The sequence below is a fragment of the Triticum aestivum genome, chromosome 2D, assembly GCF_018294505.1.
Source record: "Triticum aestivum cultivar Chinese Spring chromosome 2D, IWGSC CS RefSeq v2.1, whole genome shotgun sequence".
Classification (NCBI taxonomy): Eukaryota; Viridiplantae; Streptophyta; class Magnoliopsida; order Poales; family Poaceae; genus Triticum; species Triticum aestivum.
The window spans coordinates 84,298,086-84,302,866 of record NC_057799.1 but is presented as its reverse complement, the minus strand read 5'-3'; the positions used below and the strand labels follow the sequence as shown (position 1 = coordinate 84,302,866).

Below are 4,781 nucleotides of genomic sequence, written 5' to 3'. Positions count from 1 at the left end.
ATACAAACGAGTTTTGCACCGTATTTGCACCGTGAAGTCAAGTTTTTGCACCACTTCAATATACACTACAACTTGTAGCACTAAAATGATCATTCATGCCAAGTTCTAGCACCAGTGGTATAATTGACTCAAAAAAATATATACACTTACCTCCTTACTGCATCAATGCCACCAAGGCTTAGCACAGTTAGGCTCCGGTTTAACAAGAACCCAGCATTGTTACGATCTTCTGAGATCGTATGTCTATCTTTCTTAAACACTGGAGTATGATCTGGATGCTCACCATCTTAGGTTTGTGATCTACATAATGTGCATATTCTATCATTTAATGACACCTTATATACATACTGCAGGATGTTCACACGCAACAACAGACTGGATTACCAACTGTTCTTTAACACCAGGGGAGCTTTTAGACCTATATGGTCTGGAATGGACTGGTTGCGGTAGTATGCTTTTTTGATGTTTTCGTGATCCTCTTGAAGAAAGATAGATACATGTCTCTTATGGGGCTTCTATTGATGACAATAATACTTGCAATTGGCCGGTTCCTGTCTGGGCTGAAACTGCACATATGCAAACCGCTACACCGTGCCACATCACTATGGAGCCCCTTAGTTGCAATCTTGTTATTGGCTCCCTCTCTATCAGACCGCAGTCGTCAATACATATATGGTGCTGATGAGGGTCAAAATCAAATAGATCCATTGACCAGATGGGTAGTGTTCACAACACTACTTGTGCCAGTGCTATTGGTAACAATAAGCAGGCTACGGTTTACAAGAATCATCAAACTAGTGGACAGAACTCTTGGCAGCAAAAAAGTATTTTGGCGTCAGGTTATTATAAACTTGTGCATGATTGCTGTGCTAGGGATGCAGATGTACATGCTACGCCGAGATGTATTCGTGAACATTTCTACGAGCATGATAATCCAAGTGTGTGCCTTAGCGGTGTTGTCATTTGGCAACTTCCAGATTCCAGCAGCCGTGTTGCGTATCGTGCTAGCAATCTTGGGCCTTCTGTATGTGCCTAAGTATGGAAAGGACAATAAGAACCTCAAAGCACCTCTCAGAATGTTCTATGGGATGGTGCTTGGACAAGGAATCTTCAATTCTGTGGCTTGCATGCTCGAGTTCTTTTCGTTCATCCCTCGGAGATACCTTGTCCACCGTGGTGGGTTTAGAGGTCAGTGTGGAGTAGAATCTGTCAATGTGTACTATGCATACGCCTTAGAGAAATGTATGCAGGAGGGTGTGCTTGCTCCAAAGAAGATCAGCCTGACCAACTTTGCCATGGATTCTCTAAACTCGGATTCATCCAAGAATCAGCTCCACGGTATTCGTCTGATGCACAGCTTTCTGCAATGGCAGCCAACCAGGGCACAACTCCTGTCAAAACTCACCACTTCCACCAATACTGTGGCCAGAATAATCAGGATGTTGGATTGGACAAGTCCAAAGGATACAACTATCAGATTATATGCCGCAAAGGTCACCGCTGAACTTGCGAAGGACCTCCGTGTTGTCGCCTTCCCCGGCACGATGCAGATTGTATCTGCACTTCTTGACGCTCATAGCAGCCCAAAGAGAGGAAATCCACTTCTGGACACAGATGATGAACAAGAAGAAAGGCAAGATCAATTTCTGAAGACAGAAGATAGCCAAGAGCAAGAACATCATACAGTAAGGGACGTAGCTGTTAACCAATCGCAAAGACAAGACCCACTTCAAGACACCAATTACCTGCTCGAGGAAACACAAGTACGCTCGACCCAACAACCTTTGGCCGACAAAAAGAAATCTTACATAATCAGATGCTGGCAGCGGATTAAAGAATTACGTTCACTTCCCAAGGAACAGCCATCAACAGACCATGATCTTCTCCCTGCACTGGCCATGTCACTTATTGAAAGTCTTGCTGGTGATCAGGAAAACTGCGTGGAAATAAGCAAAGCAGCTAACCTCATCCCGAAAATCATAGGATTCACGAGATTCATACGTGCCATGAGCACTAAGGATACCGAGGCAGAACAAAAGGTCATGTTGAAGTCATCACTGAAGGTACTGCAAAGGCTCACAGGCATTGGCGGGGAAATCGGCATAACACTGCGGTACAAGATATCAAAACATCCCTTCCTATTGAGAAACCTTGCAGAAATCTTGAAAGACGACAGAAGCAGCCAGGAATCGAGAAAGTTGGTGGCCGGAATCCTCAGGAACATTGCCATTGATGGGAACACAAGGCAGGACATTGGTCGCATTCAACTGATCATCACCAGGCTGAAGCAGACATTTCTCAATGAAGAAAATCCCATGATTACCAATGCTGATCACTTGTCACGGAAGGTCGGGCAAGCACTGGCAATGTTGACAACAGAAAGTGTCCAAAATTGCTTGATTGTGTTGCAGGAACCAGAGTTCATTAAGAAATTGAAACATATGATCTTGATCCATGATAGCAAGTACATATATGTGGCAGCAAGTCTGTTACGTAATCTGTGCCTGCACTTTCGACATGAGCTCAGAGAGTCGGACCTGAAGGAGCTATCTCATATCTTGCGAGAGGTGAGCCCTGCTAATTCAAGCAACAAGTGCAGTATTAGAGGTGGCTAACGAAATTTATCATTTGTATTTGTATTTGTTTTGTGCGTGAGTTGTTGGTAGATCCCTGCAATTTTGTACTTCTGCACGTTTATTATCACTGATTATGTTGTATAGCTGCAAATTGAATTGTCACTAATTATGATACATATCATCACAGGTGTTGGAGAAAATAATTGACGTGGAAGGGGCAGAACTAGAGATCATCATTGGCCTTAGTTCACTAATTTGTAAAACCATTCCTGAAGACTTTACCCAAGAACTAGAAGGCGGCCAGATTAAGCGAAGATTTGTGAAAAGGCTCGTCAATGTGTTGAATGCAAATACGGAACCTGGCGCTAATTGTCCTGGGATCAGAAGGGTTATACTTGAGCAAGTCATTAACATGATGGAGTCCAATTATCGCTATGCGGACTGTTTCAACGAATTCAGGATGACAGAAGCCCTCTCAGTCGTCGAACAAACACTGTCACACGCTGAGAACTACAAGTTCTTCTTGGGTGATGCAGGTTTCATGGAGTACAACACACCTATCTCCGCTCTTGTGGTAAGAGCAAAAGAGCTTATGTGTTGTAACTGACTAGCTTCAACCGCAGATGGTAGCAGAACTTCTGAACACATTTGATTCCTCATTTCATAAGCGAGTTGTAGGAGATTATTCATTTACAATTGTAGTGAACTGTACATTACAGTACAATAAGGGACGCGTGGATTTAGATTTCGTAGCAAGAATGCAGGTGTGAGGAGAAAAAGAACAATCTTGGCTTTAGAGACACAAGGTGCTGATATAGTTGTAGAGATTTCATATTTGTAATTTGAACCTCAGATAAAAAAATAGTGGATGTATGTGCTTTATTTTACAATGAAAAATACTTTCGTTTGCAGTGGGAGATGCATAATCAAATGGTTCTATCTGTAACCAGTTAATTCCTATCACTGTTTTGGCATATACTGTTACAGGGAAATTTTCATAAAGTTGGTGCCGATGCAGTGAGGGGTTGTGTTGTCCAATGTTTACAAGAAAATATAGGATTATGCATCTAGGTTAGGACAACACAGTTGAAGAGAGGGAGATAGTGTGATGTTACTGCACAGATAATGAAACAATTCTTGCTATTAATAAGTCTGCTTCATGTGGACAGTGACATAAATGAGGCAAGAAGGCCAAATCTATGACCGTGCCCCCAGGAGGCGATGTCCGGTAGTCCCTGGCATAGCACGAAAGAATGCTTATGAATACTTTTCAATCTGTTTTGTGGTCCATGGTTCCAATGTTGCAATACGAGACTAAAAATGTCCAAGTCTGATGGGATGATGGTCTCCATTGTTCAGTATGCCACTGAGCAGTCGAGACTCGCTACCGAATTCAGTGCAGATACTGAAGACTCTGCAAGTTTGTGCTGCTAATTGGCCGCCTAATGATGATATTATCTAAGCTTAGTCACGGATGGTAAACCTAAAACGATTGTACTCCCTCCGTCCCATAATGTGTAGTGTGAAAAAATGTCTTACATTATGAGACGGACTAACAACAGAATCCGCACAGCGACATTATGAAATCTAGGTTTATTCCAACACCGCGAAAGCTGAATTTTCTGCCACGATTGGCCATTAAACACTACCGCAGTCAGCAGCGATCCCCCAGAAACCACTGATTTTTGCTTCTGGGATCAATCCCCGCTGCCAATTTGAGTACACAAGGTGCCGGCTGCCTATGTGAACCCTAAAGGTATGGCGATGAAATGGCCCTAATATCTCGAGGGCGACCACGGGTGCCGGAGGCCGGAACGCCGACGGTGCCCAGGGGGAAGGGGGAAGAGGGGAAGGTAAACAGCACCTGCGGAGCTGGGATGTTGGAGATCCGCGCCGAGCTGATCTCCCCCATGACGCGGAGGCAGAATCGGGGCGCCTTTGCCTGCTCATCCCGGTCGCAGCTTACGTATTTGTTTTTTTTTCCTTAAGAAAATACACCAAAAAGGGCGTCTTATCCCCCCAAAAAAGAACATGTTTATAGCTAACTAGTGCACTTATTTATTAATATTTTAACACAGTACATAGTGCATTTTTTTAAAAAATCTACTCATGAATTGTCGATACATTCAGATCAATAGACCCTCCTCCATCATGACCCCTCCTCGATGAATTCGGGCAAACCTTATTATAGTAAACATTTTGTGC

General features: G+C 43.4%; 1 long non-coding RNA gene across 1 annotated transcript; it reads right to left on the bottom strand.

The window, feature by feature from the left end:
• Positions 1-215: 215 nt before the first annotated feature.
• LOC123051799 (uncharacterized) lies at positions 216-4,549 on the bottom strand. Its single transcript, XR_006424309.1, has 3 exons — positions 4,441-4,549; positions 1,746-2,574; positions 216-1,604 (listed from the first exon to the last, which is right to left on the bottom strand). It is a non-coding gene; the product is annotated as an uncharacterized lncRNA (long non-coding RNA).
• Between the last annotated feature and the right edge of the window lie 232 nt (positions 4,550-4,781).